The sequence below is a fragment of the Larus michahellis genome, chromosome 2 (assembly GCF_964199755.1).
Source record: "Larus michahellis chromosome 2, bLarMic1.1, whole genome shotgun sequence".
Taxonomy (NCBI): Eukaryota; Metazoa; Chordata; class Aves; order Charadriiformes; family Laridae; genus Larus; species Larus michahellis.
Window position 1 is genome coordinate 44,624,765 of NC_133897.1, and position 18,406 is coordinate 44,643,170.

Here is an 18,406-nt window from a genome sequence, read left to right on the forward strand (position 1 = left end):
CATGAGGAAAAAATGATAATCAGTGCCCAGTGTCAGAATTCAGAGTAAGCAGAAACCATTGCTAAATGTGGCTGTCTACAAGACATAGGAGTCATCCAAATGGAGTCACTAGTAATTGGTTTAATTGATTTAACTTTTCCTAAAAGGAGATTTAGGCTAGATCTTGAAGACATGAGATGGTATAGATGAGGTGATATTAGAAGTTAACAGATTTTTTTGTTTGGTAAGACTGAAGAACAAATTCACTTGAAAAGCGCACCTCTTTTATGACAATGCTGTAAAAACATGAGGGTCATACTTTGGGATGTTTTAACTTTTTTTCAGTGTCAGGAAAAGTGCTCTGCTCCTCTTGGAACTGGTGTAGCTGCAGTTGAAATACAGTTTTGGGAGCCAGGCATAAGAGTAGACAAACCGGATAGACCCCAGAGGAGGGTAACAGGAAAAGAGGATTAGAAAACGTGCTTATGGAAACAAGGTGAAGGAACTGATTTGTCTAATTTAGCAAAAAGAGGCCTGAGGGGACACTTCATCTCCCAAAACATACACGAACGATGGAAAGGAATAGTGAGCAATTGTTCCAACACTGTGACCGTCGTTCAGGGCTCCTCATTAGAGGCTTTTAAAAAGCGGTTAGAGGAAACTCTGCCAGGGATAGTCTACAACAGCTTGATCCCAACTTAATGCAAAGAGTGGGGCCAAAACAGCCTTGGAATTCTTTTCCAGCTCTTCTTTTTTATGATCCTAAAAAAAGTATAAGGAAAAGGCTCATCAAGACACAACAAAACAAATTTCCAGTTGTACCGATGAAAGGAGTCTACGTGTGTTGAGGCTCAGATCCTGTACAAGTCAGCCCTGATGTGCCATTGTCTTTTTTTGAATGATCGTATCGTAGATGCTGCAACAGCTGTTACTGATTTTGAAAAAAGTGTCTCTGAAGTCTGCATAACTGAAGGACAGAAAAGAAACAAGCCAAAAAAAGCATTAACTCCTCAGAAATACCTCTGAAAAAAGAGGCAGCAAAAAGTTGTAAAACAAAAGACAATGCAGTACAAGGCAACATGAGTAGAAATGAAGGGAACAACAAGGATAATTTAATCAAGAAGTTAAACAGTTGGTTAAGGGGATTGTAGTAAAGTATTCTACCAGTTCAACTACCGAACTTGATTTAGACTTTCACCATTCTGAAATTGCTATTATGGCATCTGCATTACAGGTACGCTAGGAAAATATGATAAACATTCATAAACTTGAGAAAACTTGAGGTGAAGCTCAAACCACCAGGGAAACGCTTGTGAGAATGAGATGGCTAATAAATTACTGATTTCTTCAGCAAAGCAAGGAACTAGGAAAATCTCACAGAATAATGGGGAATGCAGCATTATAGCCAAAATGCCAAAGAACAGAGGTGTAAGCAATCATAGCAGTTATCAAACTAAGCAACTGCGACTGTTATACTTCTTCCAGTGACAGGCAAACTCTTCTACATTGTCATATAAAATAAAATGAAAGAAATGGTTGTGCTGAAGCTTAGATTTCCACCTGGAAAATTAACCTGTCAACTGACTTTTTACACGTGGGCTAATCATTCAAGGGAACATCAAATGGCTTAAAAAAATTCATACTTTTTCTGAAATCACGCGACAGATTTCTTTATAAATTACTCTGAAACATCTTGATGTGTCACCATATGCCAATAAAAATAATTTTATCAAGGTGCAGTGTGTACAGCTAAATCAATGTAAACTTGAGCAAATGATTTGATAATAGATAAATGTCAAACGTGGCTGTATTATCTCACCTCTGGCATTTGAGTGGCCATTATTCTGAAAAATGTAGGTGTACACAGCGCAAGCACTGTATGACTCAGAAGCCGTACACTGGAACTAGTTAGATTTTGCTGGTTGCAGAAGCCTTCCAAATGACAAAAATCCCCCCCCCCATGTAGTTCAAGACCGTTCAGCATCATAAACATGAGCTGGTTATCAATCAGCTGTGAGTAAACAACAGATATTGCAGCAAGAACCCCCCAGGTCCTAGCTCACACATTAGTTTAGGAGGCAGAGCATACAAGCAGTAATGCACATCCTTTGCAGTAGATTATGGGTCAGTACAGATGTATAAAAGGAAATGCTGTCAAGTAGCCAAAATGTGCTTCCATTTAAAAGAGACTTAGTTTTCAAGGGTCTACAACTGGAAGGCTGACCAACAGATCGTCAAGTCAGATGTTAGTTCTGATAGAGAAAGAGAGAGCCTTAAAAAGACTAGGCATTAAGTGGGATTAATTCATAACAAATACCAGAATTCGTCAGAGTTTTCAGATAATTATGCTTTATCATTAAAGCTATTCAGAAAGGAAAATGGGAAATGTTTGCTGGGAGTTGTGAATCAAGGCAGGGCATCAGCCATGACAGCTCTGCCATGGGGCAGTTGGAGCAGCACAAGAAGGCGGCCCACAAAAACAATCTCTCTAATTGAACTTTATGCAGTGTGGGAAATACTGCAATATTTAACAATTCTGGGAATATGTAGAAAGCTGTCCAAATAAAAAAAAAAAAAAACCTGGCAAGGCCTCATTCTGGCCCTAAGCTACTTTGGATGGCAGAGGAAAGAATCATCCTGGAGTTTAAGGATCTCTTGTGTTTCTATAGTCCTTGCAGTTATAAAAGGTTTGTGTATGGAATATAACTATTTCATCACTGAGTAATATATTACAGGGGGTAACTAGCTATTACTAGTTCATTTAAGAAAATACTTTCAAAAGGCACTGTGTGCCAAAATTGCAAGACTAAATATATTGAATTGTAAAAAAAGGCATTAATGATTGCTTCCTGGAGATGAGCATTATAGGTTTCAATTTGTAGCTACAAAGCAATGAAATTTTCAGTACACTCAGAAAATTGCACATTGTATATTAAGTGAATTGAAGACTTTGAAAATGGATATGGGTGTTCAATTTTTATATCCATACAACTGTGGAAGAACTAGGGAAAAACACCTGCTTTGACTTGACTCCTGAAGGAAAATGGTGGTGCAAAATTGCTAATTAAAAGCAAAAAAAAAAAAAAAAAAAAAAAAGGAAATCACACACATATCCCCCAACTTGATAAAATATGTTCATATGTTCAGCACAGTCTTCCTGTAAGCTACCAGAATCACCCAAGTACTTGTAAAAATGAATAGAAAACTTTACTAGCTTTAAATCAGTGCAGGCTGGGCAATCACAGGCTCCCTTATCACTTCCAAAAATTACCTGCTTAGAGTAAATTGGAGCCCTTTGATAGTTCAGATAGCTGTACAATTCACATGTTCAGAGTGGTGATCACCTTCAAATTTAAGCACTTAATTTAAGAGCTTCAATAATTTTAAATTGCTGTGCCACCGAGTGGCAGACAGAGACTGGAGTGCTACAGTATTTTAAAAACACTTTGGTGTTCTGCTTAATATTTTTATTTCAGGGACTTCAGAGAGGGAGTCAAAAGTGGAAAAAGGAACAGATTTCAAGATTAATGTGGAAAAGTAAGAGACTTTATGTTTTTCTAAAAATCAGAGCAGAGGAGGTCTTCTCTGGAGAAGGTACAGCTCCTAAGCCTGTGCTTGGCCTTTTCTCTGAACTGTTTGACCAAAATCCTTGTGTGGGCTGCAGCAGAAGGCAGAAAGAGAGGTAATGGCGTTTACATGGGCATCAAGAGACTTTTCTGTCTATTTACTCTGCCGGAAGAGCCTGCCCAGGTTCGGTTTGTTTCCATGAGGCATTTCTTAACACCTACTTCCGCAGAAGCAGCAAGGAGTGAAAACTTTACTGTTATTTGAATGCTTCCCCACTTGCGGGTTCAGATATTTTTACCTGGCTGCAGGTTTGTGCATTTGTTATTTTGGTTTTACTGAACTTCAGTCTTATGTCAGGATAAATCTTTCCCGTGTGCTTTTAACTAGCCCTGTACAGCATTTATCGATGAAATGCTTTGCTGAAGACTGAGCTGAGCTGTAAGAGGCTACCGTGGACTTGGTCCCAGCGGGTAGGGGAGGCGCAGAGCTTGCCACAAAGACCCTCACAGCCCCATAACTCTGTCAGGCTCCAGATGCGGGGAGCAAGATTTTTTGAGCGTAATGGGAAAGTCAGACTTCAGAGATGATTATTCATGCCCGCTTGGGAGGAGGTGCAAGTTTTTGGACTAGGAAGGTATCACTCCAGCCTCCTGCAGCCCGGCTGACAACAGGTACCGCTCTTCAGGCTGGAAGGGGAATGGAGCAGGGAGCAGCAAACTGCAGCCTCCAGAAAGCTTGCAAATGAAACGCCAATAATTAAATCTTACCTGAAGAGCCTAGGAGCAATTCACTAGAGCTGATACCTTGTGACCTCTCATTTAGCAGTACGGGACCAAAATTAGGCTCCTGAGAGGTAAATGTGAATAGTGTCTTTCACTTCCAGAAAACTAGAATCTGGCTCACAGAGACTTTATTACTGAGGGTGCCACTTTAAATGCTAATCACTATTTGCAGGCTCATTACAGCTTCAGACCGGCCTCTTCAAAGGAATGAAGGGGTATTATGTGTTCATTTACCAGCGAAATTCAAACTCCTTTGAAAATCCCAGCTTGAAGGTACAAGGACACAGGCCAAACGTGAGTTCAGTGATTGTTTTGCCAAGGCCTCTTTCAGTACCTGTGCATACAGTCCCAGCCTATCCGATGGTCTTGTGTTGGCATACCAAAGTTGGACCTAAGGGGTGTTATGAAATCTAACATCTCAGACTAACATCACCCAGCCGGAGGAGAAGTGTCTGTTTCTCCGAGGGAGCTGCAATAAGCTGTGCTGGCCGAGCACGGAATCATTCCCCAGTACAGTGTGCCGAAACACCCACTGGTTTAATTGGGAATTTAGAAATGCTGATGTTAACCCTATTAATGCAGCCAGGGTATATGCATCATACTGGATACAACTTTTATGTTATAAGGAAAGCTGGCCTGCTTCCACTGCAGATTGTGTTTCTTCTAGCCAAGTACCCTGACGCAGGACTTGGCTTAACACACCACTGGTATTACGCTACTGAGACTCTTCTGTACACCTGGTGAAGGTCTTGTTGGGGTTCCACTGGATCTCTGCCTTTGTTGGATGATTTTTTTTGGTTTAACTTAAGCAGGTTGTGTAGGTTGAGTTGTGGCTTTTCTGCCTGCAATCTGAACGGCCAGATTAATTTTTAAACTAACCTCTCCCTGCCCCACTCCCGACTACTTGAATGGATTTATACTGTGTTTAAGTACAGCAAAACTGTGTTGAGCAATTTCTTCCATTTTTAATGAATATCAGCTCACTTTCCTTCTTGTTTTTTTTTTCCAAGAGCATACATTTTTTGTGACATGTCCCAGGAAGAACCGTTTTCCTCTGTATTTCAGCTCTTACTGTGATATTCCAGACAACTTGTAGGTTGGGTCTATGACTGTGAGCTTCTTCTCTTCCACAGGACTGATTTCCTGAAATCCAGTGCTATGGTGTTTGGATCTAGTTGTCTTGCTCAAGAGTTGCATCTGCTGACTGAAGCTTACATTTAAGGTTGTGAAAAGTTTCATACTCCACCTTCCAAAGTGTTCAGGTGTTGAAAGCAGGCTGCGAATGTTTCGAGAATGGCTGTGCTGGAGCTTGCAGAGAGGTCAAGTGATGTGAAAATTGACTCGACTTTTGCATGTGTGTGAGCCTGGTGGTCAGCCTAGGTTTGTCACTTGTCTTTGACGTGAAAAGAAGGTGTTAGAAATCACCCAGTACACAGCTAGGGAGTTTCTGCCCAGAATAATCGCAGAGACCTGGAGATATGCTCTGAAGCACCAAGTTTAATCTATTTCTATTTTATTGTAAGTAAAATCTGAAGTAGTTCTGAACAGAGGTAATGAGGTTACATCAACATGTTATTGGAGAGGTTTGGGTATCTAGGGAGGGGTATTGTTTGTTTCCCTCCCATTTTCTGGTTACACATCTGAGAGTTAGTATCTGAGAGGGCTGTACAGCTTGCAGATTTTGGAATAATGGTGTTGCTACGTTCTTGATGGCTTTTGCCTAGAAAAAGGAGAAAGGCAAAATCAAACTGTATTTCTTTGAGTGAATTGATCAGCCAGTGCTTGGGACGCAGGTTGCTTCCTTGTTTTTATTTAAGGAAAAATCAGTAATCTTTGTCTTGTCCCTGAATTTACACTGGCTTCCTATGTTTCAATAGGAATTTGAATTTTATCCCATTACAAACTTTCATTTCTCCTGTTCTTTCTCTATTAATAAATTTCTATGTGTTCATTTACCTGTTCAAATTCTTTTTACTGAAAGTTGCTGTCTGTCGAAGAGTTCTTACTGCTCAAGTTATTTACTTTATGACGTCCTGAATGGACTCTGTAGACTGCAATTACGAATTATTTTATATATTTTTATATTTATTTATATTTTTATTTTTATTTAATGTATTTTTATTTTTTATTTATATTATTTTAATATTTCATTTTATATTATTATTATATTATATTAACGTTTATAGGTGGTATCAGACAGTTGCTTCACAGTTCAATTTTGATGCCACATCTGTAATGCTGAAGGACAGTGGGCATACGTGACTAGCCCTCTCACCAGCCTGGGCCTGAAAGTGGAAAGACTTGTATGTAATGGCAGAAAAGACCAGTATTTAAAAAAAAAAAAAAAAAGGCTTATAATGCAAAAACTATCTCTTCTATTATTTTTCCAGGTCCTTTGACCTTGTCTTTTACAAGAAGTATGCTGCGTCTATCTTGTAGAGGAGCCTTTTAATTTTAGGATCCTTGCTTGAGTTTCTCAGTAACTCACAACAGGTGCGCAGTTGTCAGGACAGAATTGTACCTCTGTACACCCACGGCTCTGTCCTCCCACGGCTGGAAGAAATACTTGGGGTTTTCCCAGGGATGTGACTTTGTCATGGAAACTGCACTCCTTACCAGTAAAATTGTGAACATTTTTAATTTCCTCATGGGAGGAAGGAGAATAAAATTAATTCCAAAGCTGAAAATGTTGAATGGCATTCCCAGACTCACCAGTGGTTTATATAACAGAATCTGTCACTTCAGAAAATTCATAACCCAATCTCTCTTCATAGTACAAGCAGTCTTATAATTTAACAGCATAAGAAAATTCAAGAATGCCAATGTGGACACCCCTGTGTTTCACTGCAGGAAAGAATTACAGCACAGTTCTCAGGAATTCTGTTGTGCAAGAACTAGCAATAGCATATAAAATGCTGGTATTCAACTAATATGCCTTTATTTTACACTATGCCTCAATTGAATGAAGGAAAAATACCCAAACAAAACTGTACTACATTCTGATTATTACAAAATCATGGTTATGTTTTCTATCAGAATCATTTTAGTAAGCGTATACCACAAAATCACAGAAAATACTGCTCCTATAAATAAAGATAGCAGCACGAGAGGTGGCTGAGTCAGTGTGAAGAATAAGTGGGTTTTACTGGCAAAAGGGCGATATTTTGAATACTCATAATTTATTTACTCTATCTATCTTAAAATTTCAGCCCATCAATTATACATGAAACTGAATACCATAGTATAGAAGAGGACTAAAAGGCAAGTATTCATTTCCAGCTCTAACATCTCAGTCTTTAAACAAGACCGTCTCCTTAGCATACTGGCAAGACAGATGGATAAGTGTTGGTAGATATGAGATTTATAGTTTGGCATTATTTAACTTCTCCATAATTTGCTTGTACTAGTGCCCTTGAGACACATTTTTTCAGAAAGTCTGATTTTTCTACATTTATTCTAGTAATGGTATATGGAGAGTTGTTAAGGAAATTAAAGTCCCATTTCAGGCCCCAGTTCAACAAAGCATTTAAGTAATGCTTAACTTAAAGTACATCTTAAACCAAATCCTATTTAACAAAGGCAAAAAAAAAGAGAAGCCTTCAGAGGGACTTCCCCACATGGTTCAAGTGAAGAATGCAGGGCTTTTGTTAAAGTGAACCTAAAAATGTTGCTAACAGGCGCAAGAGACTGCGGAAAGGGACGTTTAAAGAAGATATTACCTGTTATCCAGAAAGCCTGTGTGATGTGGTGAAGGAGGCAGGAAACTCAATTCAAATTTTAGAGCAGAATATAGAATGGACTGGATTTATCATGCTTAGGGGAAGTGCTTTGAGACAAAAAAAAAGAGCCGTATCTCGGCTCACAAACTTATTGTGCAGTTAGGCATGCTCCCCCAAGACATCATGACATTGGAGGCTTTGCTGAAAAGCTAGAAAAAAGACCTTGTCTAAGGCTGAACGGAGAGACTTCCATCAAGCTGGCAGTTAAATCCCTTTTATCTTTCTGTCACTGGTAATACTTCCTCTTCTAGTGGCACCGTCTCTGCTCCCTGTCCTGCAGCAACTTTAGGGAGCTATATTGGCAGTTAATGACTATTTTAAAAAGTTTGCCTTGTATGGTCACAGGTCCTGGTAAAGGACTTGAAAAATTTTGATAGATAAGTATCAGATTTGGTATTCTGGAGCATAATATGTATTTCTGGTTCTCCTCGGCAGATTCCATGATATACCTTTCAGTTTTCCCAGTAAAACACTACTAAAAATATTCATGTCCACCTCACCTTCCCCAATAAATCGGAAGCTTTTATTTACAGTAGTAAACCCAGATACAGTTATTTTCTTCGTACAGGTCACCTTCCTTATGAAAATTCATTCATACTCACCAGGAAAGTACCTGGTGACCTTGTGTCTTGCCACCTGGTGTAATGTAAATAAAAATCCACAATTTCACCTGATGATCAATAGTGAGGAAAAGAAAAGTAACTTTCTGGCTAAGTAAGTTCAGTTTCCTGGTTGTTCATGAAAGATTTAAGGAAGAGTAATTAAAAATAGCCATCAAGTATAAAACCAATCATGATGACAAAAACATTTTTCCACTCACTATTTTGGATTTTTAGGGAGGTCAAAATATACCTAAACCCCAAGTTTTGTTAGGCAAAAGAAGCAAGTTTATCCTGTTTAATGAAAATTCCCGTGTGACAGAAATTCAGCACTGCAAAATGGGTTATTTTTCCATATGACAGTAGAGGGAAAGCTCAGACTTGATAGCTTTCTTAATTAATTATGTCTCTGTATTTCAGCATATGAATGAAAGTTTTAACAGCCTTATACAAAATGTATAAATGGATCTGTAGTGAGTCTAAACAAACACACGTTAATATGTAGTTAATGACAAGAAGCTCTTTTCTTTATGTAGCAGCAAATTGTTATTAAGCAGAAGAAAGCTGATATTATGTTGATATTGCACTGCACAGTTCATTTCACCACATTTTTATTTTAACTTCAAGACACTTAGAACTTCCTCTGGGTACCTTTTATTAAGTTTGTCTGAAGAGGGCAGCCTTTCCTAATGCACTTGGAAGTTTCTTAATTTGGCAAGGTTACTGTACGCTGAACAAACTGACAAAGGACATGCTCACAATCCCCAATTTGCCTCTCGTTATTGCCTATGTTTTCCTTGAAGTCTCTTTCCACATATATTTATTGAACAACTCCAAAGAATATTATTATTTTAAATATTTGACCTGTCTGCTAAAATACAGTCCGATTTCACTTACCCTCTGTGCTAAATGAATGGATACTTGCTGTGAGATTTCTAGAAAGAAATTTAAGGAGAAGGTTATTAGGAAATTTCTAAAATGTAGGTGTTGTTTATTCATTCTACAGTCTAGATATAAGTATCTTAAGTGCTAAGGTTGCATGTGAATAGAGCAGGGAAATATCTGTCCCTTTCTGTTGACAGTTCTCCTTATCTGTCATGTTTTCCATCCTGAACTCCTCTCCAGGCTTCAAAAAGAAGCATTAGCCTGAAAGTAGACAGAGTGATGTTACTTTTTCCTTTTATTTTATGCTTTAATCATAAAGAAACATTAAAAAAAATAATCTTACAGCAAATTCATGCATTGCAATGTTACCAGGAAAGATGAATGGCTACTCCACATTTATCAATTAGTGTGATAGATTTAAGGGCTCTTAGAAGAATTTATTGCCGTGGTGTGCCTCGATCACAGTGCAGGGAGGGGCATTGGAAGAAGCTGGAATGATATATTTTTGCAGTTATTGCTGCCCTAGCCACTATGTCGCATCTCTCCTCTTGCAGTGACAGCCCAATTTGAATGCCTGTCTCACCTTCTGTGGTGTTGGGATTTAGATCGCGTGATAGGCCTGGGGGAGAAGGAGCACAAGCTGAATGCAGGCAGCAAGCACAAGGGCTCAAACAAGGAGAACCTAAAGAGCAAGGTAGGGGGAGACAATAGGTGTAGGATTTCAGGGCCTTTAGATAAAAGGCATACTGTTTGCAAAAGAGTATTATCTGGATTACTAGAATCTCTACATAAAAATCAAGTCCAACATGTTGCATTGTGCAATAACAGTGACGGTGCGGATCCTGTGCAAAACACTCAGCTAACTGTATTCTCAGTAATTCTTTGTAGATATGTCTGCAGCAAAATGAGAGTGCTTGATGTACCCAGGAGCCTGGCGAGTTTGCTGTGCTGGTTGACAGGTAGTAAACCTCGTACCGCTTCATAGTCACAGCGGCTGTCACCTGTGCTAGTTATATTATGCTACCACTGACTACAGTCAAACTGCAGGACAATGTCACCCCTTCAGTTTGTCAGCTCCTTGTCTCAGCTGATGATTAGGCAGTATCAGTGCTAATCTGGTCAAATGATCCCTTTTTTTACTTTGGCGACTTTTATTTTTTTTTAGGGAAAAAAGAATATAAAGACAAATTTCCCCACTGTGGTCACTAGGGTCAAAGTAGCAAATAACTGAATTTCTTCCTTCCACAAACTTGTACTATTATTTAGTGCTGCCAGGTGTTTAAGCTACCAAACTAATTGCAACCTAAAGTCATTGCCTGACAGAAAGCTTGCTCAAAATCTTATAATTACACAGGTATCTACCTGGTTTTATATTCCTTGAATTTTTCTTGCTATGTTCATTGATCTGAAAACACCAATTTCTTCCTACCTTGTCTTTCCTACAGCAGCCACTTGCTCAGAAGTCGAGACAGATTGCTTCAGTTCCTTCCAGCCAGACGCTCTTCCAATGACTGGACCGCTCTGAAAAGTATGGGGTGCCTTCCTCTTCCTGCTTTAGTGCTGGATTGCTATGAAACAGAGCAGAAATTTCATTGTCTCCCTACTTAGAAAGTACTCAGCTTTCTGCGCATCAGACAAACAGTTGCACACTTGTGATATAGTCTTCTAAGACGTCGGATTCTCTCCCTGCAGGCCAAAGACCCACTAGCATATTCTTCCTAAATCCTCTAAGAAACTACACCTTAATTGTGTTTGTATCAGCGTTTTCTCTTGAGACAACATCTAACTGAAATTGATTGCTTGTTTTCATTTTTTGTGACTGATCTTGGGAGGGAACATCATGCTCTTTGCCAGACGCCAATACTCGCTGTCTCTCACTGTTTCCTCTGTTTAATGAGTGGGTGTCTGTAACAGGTATGGAGGATGGACTTCTGAGGTTGTAATGAGAAGAAAAGTACAAATAATTCTTACATTTCCAATACATCCCTATTTTGAAATTGGAAATGTGACTTTCTCTTTCCACTCGTTGGGATTGTTCTCAAAATTAGGTTTTAAAAAATTTGTCTAAGCTTATTGCGTCCTGGTCTTAATAATTTAGCAGGAATTTCCAGCATTTTTCCTGTCTTCTGGTTGCTTTTTGAATACTTTAAAAATTTTATTCTTCTGAGAATGACTCATTTATGTAGAAAATAGCCTTTTGTTGTTCACTTTTATCTGTCTCGCCATTAAAGAGTTCATTAGAGTACCTCCTCCACCTTTCTATGATTGTATTGTTTGCAAATAAATATTTTTATTTTTGGACTTTCCTGAAGCTTCGTGATTCACGTCCTTGCCTCCCAGTACCGAAATACATGTAAAATATTCTGATTAGTACATCTAATGTATACCATCTTTTTACTTCAATTTCTGCGCTATTGTCTTTTGCTCTTCTCTCTTCTGGCTTTATTATAATCTTCAATGTAAGCATAATTCTGAATTCTTAGTGTCTTTGGTGAACATTAGTAAAAGAAGGAAAGATCCCCACACACCTTTATGAAAGCATCCATTGTTTTTGTATTTGTGTTTGTTCCTCTAATAATTTTTGGTACTCTATCTCTAAAGGTCCTACTCACTGTCAGTCTTCTGTGTGGTCACTTTGTTATGTTTTAACATCTCAGACCTGATATTACTCAAAGATTCTGGGTCACTTCATATTTCTTACCTGCTTTTTTGATGGGACAGATATCTTTCTCAGAATGGCTGCTGGAAGAGAACAGCTCTCACTACAGTGAAGTTCTTTTATGTTCCTGGTGTTATTCCTTTGTCTGAGATCAACGTATACTTGTTAATGCCATTTTTGCAGACCTATGCAAACTTCTAAAGAAAACCACATCTTTCAGTCCCGCAAAACTTATCCCATTCCACTGTCTGCCGTAACCAAGACTGTCTTTTTAATAGTTAGTTCCCTACACCTCCTTGTGCCCCAGCATTTCATTTACTCAGGAAAATGGTGAGTTCGAAGGACATAAAAGATGTCATACGTTCCAAGTTCTTCTGATAACGCATCTTATATTTTATTGTGCATTCTTTCAATAGGAGTAGTAGATGTCCTGGTAATATCAATACTGTTTTATTCCCTGACTGATTGTTTAAAGTTACTGATTGCTGATAATATAACATCACTCAACATAACACTTTACTTCCTACCTTCCTTGTACTCTTTTGTCCACAGAAGCAGCTGCTAGCTTTTAAAAATCCACTTTCTGACTATATTATCTCTCATATGGCTGTGATGTGCTCCCCTACCTTCTCTGTACTGCTTAGAAGAGTTCTTGACCTCAAAGCATCGAACGTTTCCCTATTCTCATTTTTCTTTTTTCACTCAAGCTGAGATGATTTCTCTCCTTATCTTATTGCATTTTTCCAAGTCTTGTGACTTTCTTACAATTTCTTAATTGTACATTTTATGGGATAAGGGTGCCAACTTTATGTCAACTCCATCTGGAAGACTTGAAGGTTGTTCCTCGATCTCTTTGCAGCTTATCTTCAAACTCTCTGGCTTTGGGAGAAAGTGCTGACTGCACAGCAAACGATGGTGTAAGTAGCATCTCCACAGAGAAGTTCTTTCACTATATTAAAATTCCTAAGAATAAGTTTTTGCTTGTCACCAACAGTAACAGTTGTTCAGCTTGTTTGTGATTCAAGTACACTGCACTTTCATTGGCCAATACAAATGGGAATGGAGAAGGAATTAATGGCTACAGTATTGTTGGCTCGAGCTTGACCAGCCAGTTCTGTTAAGCTAGATGTGGTTTGCGATGGGTAGCGCAATCTCTAATATCAGTTCTTATTCAGTTTGTGAGATACAAAAGGCTTGTGGACTTCATCCCCGTTTAAAGATATACTTTGAAATTTCAAATATATTCATTATTAGTTTTAACAATCAAGTAGGATATGAGAGGTCATGAAGTGAAGTTGTTTTTTTTTTTTTTGTTTGTTTGTTTAGTATTCCTGGTTGGTAAGCGTAAAGAGAGTTTTTGAAGAGAGGATATTTTCATCCCTGGCTTTGTCCATAATTTTTTTTCCTTCCAGAGTGCGAAAATATCTATATTAAATTGGTGAACAGGAGTGGACAAAGAGAAAAAAGGGGGGAATCACAGTGTCATGACAAGCCCTATACCATGGTTCAGAGCCCATGTCAAATTGCTAAACTGTCAAGAATCCACTGTTGAGGTGAGTGAGAGATGAATATGCCACTCTTGGCAATTTTACTTCAAAAATGGTGAGTCACTATGTTGATAACCAAGAGTAGACAGTGGATATAAAATGCAAGTGAGTACTTTGAGTGAGTGCCTGAGTTCCTATAAAAACATCTATTGAATGCATTTGCTTCATCAAAGCCCAAACCCACAGGTTCAGAGAGATGTACTCCTATGGTTGACAGCTCAGTCAATATCTCTCCTGCTCTGTATCTTCCTGTCATAGCATTGATTTCTGTAAGCTAGAGGAAGTAATCCCTGATGACATTGTGCAACAATCTTAAGGAAAGTTTGTTTTCCCACTGCGCACTTTTTTGTACACAACTTACAAATGTATTTCATTTACAACTTACTTAGAAACTTTACCTCTCATAGTTCTGTTACATTTTACATCCTGACCACTGTACCCGGATCAGCTGCTTTTTTATGTTTTCCTCTTGATTTTATACTTTTATGGGACAACATACTTGATGATTCTCCTGCATCATTTCATCACTGCAAAACAATGATGTCACTTTGACATATGCTACTCACTCAGCTGCCAAGCTAGCTGAAGAATGCGCCCTTTGCGTGCAAGAGAAGACCATACTGTCATGCCACGTGCCATTGTTCCACTGCTGTCAACACCACTACATTTCATTTTGTGTCCTAACCCCATGGTCAGCAATGTTCGCCAGCGACTGGTAAAAACTGCTCCATAGCTGTAATGAAATGATGTTCCTGTTATTAATCTAATTATCAACCTTTTCTGTCTTCATATTTCTGACAAAAAAAAAATAAAATCTATCTCTATGGAATTTCATAGTGCTAGTCTCACTGGAAAGCAGGTAGTTTGCCAGGCAGTTCTGGAGTATTTTTAACTGTGAGGAATGAGAACCTGAAAATTAATTTTACTTCTATGGTATTGAAGAAACTATGGATCTGTAAAGTACTTGCAATTTGTTTTGTCTTATGTCCAGAGTGGCACTAGCTATGAATTTCCAGCACAGTATTGGTATTCTTGAAAAATGGACGAGGCTGCAAAAGGAGAAAGGAATCGTATATATTTATGGCGCAGGAGTGAAAATGGCTTCATGGGTGAGTGGCACTTCTGTAATGAACAGGCTTCAGTGGGGTTTGTCTCCCCATGGAGCCAGGTGTGATACCGGATTGGAAGCACAGAGAGACCCTTTCCACTGAGCTGACTCCTCTGATACGTTGAGATGACATTTGTGAGGACGAGGCTGTGAAGGATTTAGTATCATTAAGTGCACCAAGGTCTTACCCCACACAGAGAACCAACAAGGCTTAAGACTGTCTGGAGTCAGACCAGAGGCAGGGATGGATTGATATGTAGGCATGAAACCTATGTTGTTTCAAGAGATATAACTGGTTCAAATTTCAGACTCTGTAATTCCCTTAAGCGCTGTTTTAGATCAGACAGAATCAGATAAGTTGTCACCTTTTCTATTTAACTTGCATATAGAGATTAATATCTTGTCATTTTCTATACTGCATTGTTGTGGAATAAGCTCAATAAGTAAAAAGAAATAAAACTCAATACTTCAAAAACCAACCCTCTCCCCAGTCTGCTATGGTTAATGGCAAAAGGACTTCACCCACTATTTATTTCTGGCGAGTAGTAAGGGACAAGATAGCTCTTTATAGTATGAGAGGTTAAAACTTTATTTTTCACTTGTGTTTCTCTTCATAAACTCCTGCTGTGAAATAGAATAAAATAAGCAATTGAACCCAAAAGCCTGTATCTGTCAATAAGCAGACATTGAATATTCCTTTTTAACACGGCATTATTGGTTCCTCTTTGCAAAAGTCACAGATATATAAAAATCCATGACAAAAAGAAAGGAAACTTCAAAGAAAGAACTTCAGTGCCTTAACATCTTACAGTGTTATCAGATGTCACTATTACTTTGTTCAGCAAGTGAACTTTTGAATTTAAGGAAAATTTAGGGAAATTCCACAACAAATAATAGCAAAAAGTAATCTAGATATCGGACAGTACAAAATATATCCTGAGTTTGATGTCAGACTTCACATAAAGATCTGGACTCTATACTCTTTAAACAAGCAACATCTCCAGTAAAACTGATGAACAAGATACTTGCTGAATGCCAGCAAGATTTTAGGCCAGGAAATTGAAGAGCCCAGGAACTGGTAGTATGTCATGTATATCATGTAACTATGACTGTATTCTCAGAGAACTACAGGTATAAGTCTAAGTAGATTTTTCTCTGAAAAAAATTGGTTTGATATGATTAAATGTTTAGTATAATCTTCTGTTTACTTTCATATCATACTTTCTCTATTTGTAAGTAAAAATCTTTTCTCCCCTTCTGGCCCAGCCAAAAAATTCTGACAAAGTCCTGAAAGTCAAGACAGTACTTCACATCTTCACCAGTGAGATGCATTTGAAAGATTAACACAGTTTGTAGGAGTTCACACGGCAGTTCAAAAGTACCCCAATTACATAGCAAATTTGCTACCATAATAACCCTTTAAACCCCAGAAGAGGACAAATTGCCTAGGTCCCTTGGTAGGAAGGAGAACAGGGAGCATGGGTAGACGTAATTTCACCTAACATTAGCCATCCAAAGTTAGATGTCCCAATTAAACTGGCTGCTTAGTCTCTGTCTCCAGTGAGCAGATGGAAGGAGACAGGCACTTCCAGACAGTAATTCATCCCATCTTAAGATACTTTTCCAAGTTAATGGGATGAATTGCCATGCCCATAAGAAGGCTTTATAAGTGTATTTGGCTGTAGAACAAGTTATAAACTTTGGCTTTTTTATCAGAATTTATACTCTTTTTTTGCTTTTAGAAATATTGTCAGAGTAATGACACTTGTAACTCTTTCTTCGTGCTCTGCTTTTCTTTCCTGATTTTGAAGTGTGGCCTTACATTGAAGCTCTTCTTAACTGAATGAGAAATTGTTTATGGACTATACATCATCTTGGCTTGTATTGTATGTAGTCACTAATAGTCTTAGCCCAAAAATGAAATAGTAACATATCTTTTCATGAGCTCTGCTGTTGAGCCATACTCACACTTCCATGTATTCTCCTAGAAGTTTTGTTCTGGCTTTGTACTGTGTTATCTACTGTGTTCTGTAGTAGGAATCTTCTGAGAAAAGTTTTCTTGCAAACTGCATATAAACCAGGAGCTTTGCACATACACTACGTCATTTGCTCTTCTTTCATCTGTGCCACTTTATTGCTATGAAAAGTACTTTTTTCCTGCTCTCACTGGGATTCGGAGGTAACCTGGTGTTTCATCAGCATTCCTCACACTCAGTCTTGGGTCCGGCCATGTGCTTGGAGCACATGTTGCGCCTGCACCTACGTCAGATTTTCTCCTCTCATACTGTTGTCTGGGCAGCGGTGTGCAGACCACCAGCTTTCATCTCTCTCTCTTTTTTTTTTTTTCATTGTTTCCATCTCAGATACCAAAACCAACATGTCCAATTACCAGTTTTATTGCCTTCAGAAGTACAGTCTACTGTGAAAATTGTTATATCTTTCTAAAGTTTTCCACAGAAGTTCATTGGTCTTTTAAAGTGACTGGTGGTCACCTGCAGCTGTGTGAGTTTAACCTCTCTTCACAGGTGGGGGCAATGAGGAGAAAGGGCAAGGACATAAGGAACAGCTTGGGCAAGCAAGTAATTAGAATGGTCAGCCCTAATTAGTTTTTAATAGTTGGGGAGGGGTTTTTGTATCTACATACAGCGGAGAGACAGCTTGCAGGAAGGAGAAACAAGCTGGGAAGGTAGAAGAGCTAGGTAGAAAATTGGCTAAGAGTGGGGGCTTGCTGGAGGCTTTAGAAGAGTTGAGAGCTTCTTGATTTAGGTGTTTCAAATGATGCTCTTGGTGAGCTCCACAAGACTAAAGGAGTTTATGTCCAGGGCTTGTGCTAAAGTGCTAGTTGTGCTAGAGGGAGAGTCCTTAAGTGTTCTGTGTACGTGCTCCTTCTCTCTTAAATAGGCGAGTGATGAGGAAGGTGATTTTAACTGAAGAAAGTGAAGTGGCTTAGGGGGCTAAATACAGCCCGTGTTCTTCCTGGTAAAACACCTAGTGAAAATGCAACACCTTGAGGTCTCCTTTTTGGTGCCAGCTACATGCAAAAACTATTCATCCAGCAGAGAGTGTGGTCTAGCTTGTGATCTTGGCTGCTAGATGTAAAGGGCTGTACTTCTAGAGGTATGTTCGTTGTCCAGTTTCTATTGATTGCAGTGAAATAGGAGTGAGAGTGTGTTTTGTGTTTGGAGTTTGTTCCTGTGTGTTTATTTTAAGTTGCCTGCCTCAAATATTTTAACTGCCAAGACAAGCAGGGGATGTGGTCTACTCTTCAGGGTTTTTTTTCCCTTAGAACTTGGAGAGAAGCTTAGATGGAAGCATTTTCCAGATCTTTCAGAATCTGCTCCAAATGATCTGATATAGAAACTCCTGTGTGTGAGCAGCGTAAGCCTTTGCTCTGTAACCTAATATTTTGATTGCCTTGAAACATGCATGTGATCCTACTCATTGATCTATGAATGGAGGAAAAAAAGGCCTGGGAGGACAGGGGAAATAAATGTTGATATT

General features: G+C 38.7%; 1 protein-coding gene across 7 annotated transcripts in view; it reads left to right on the forward strand.

Annotated features, from left to right (window-relative positions):
• RBMS3 (RNA binding motif single stranded interacting protein 3) overlaps nucleotides 1-18,406 on the forward strand; it is a 716,669-nt gene that overhangs the window by 86,509 nt on the left and 611,754 nt on the right. The window contains exon 1 of one of the 7 annotated variants that reach the window (XM_074575093.1): nucleotides 17,078-18,022. The exons of 5 other annotated variants lie outside the window; for them this stretch is intronic. The gene's annotated coding sequence lies outside the window, so the exon portion shown is untranslated. Of the gene's footprint in view, nucleotides 1-17,077; nucleotides 18,023-18,406 lie in introns of those variants that run through there. One more of the 7 variants, XM_074575094.1, reaches the window with a different exon arrangement.